The following is a 302-nucleotide window of genomic DNA, read 5'->3' on the forward strand; positions in this document are numbered from 1 at the left end:
CCGCGGCCAATAATATAAGTATATGATTAGGCCCTGCGCACAATGGAGGAAATATTAGGAACAGGAATAGATATTAAAATTTTAACCTATCAGATACCAGTTGCATCGGAATAGACGGTTTCTGATAGGTTGAAATCTTAATATCTATTCCTGTTTCTAATATTTCCTCCATTGTTCGCAGGGCCTTATATTAGTATATTAGTGTTGCTCAGATGCCGACAGAAAGCAGATATAGTCGTATAGATACCGAGATGGTGGTAATTAGGTATATGAAAAATGCCATCCAAATGTATTTCGAATGG

This window comes from Trachymyrmex cornetzi, unplaced genomic scaffold, assembly GCF_001594075.2.
Source record: "Trachymyrmex cornetzi isolate Tcor2-1 unplaced genomic scaffold, Tcor1.1 scaffold1373, whole genome shotgun sequence".
NCBI lineage: Eukaryota > Metazoa > Arthropoda > Insecta > Hymenoptera > Formicidae > Trachymyrmex > Trachymyrmex cornetzi.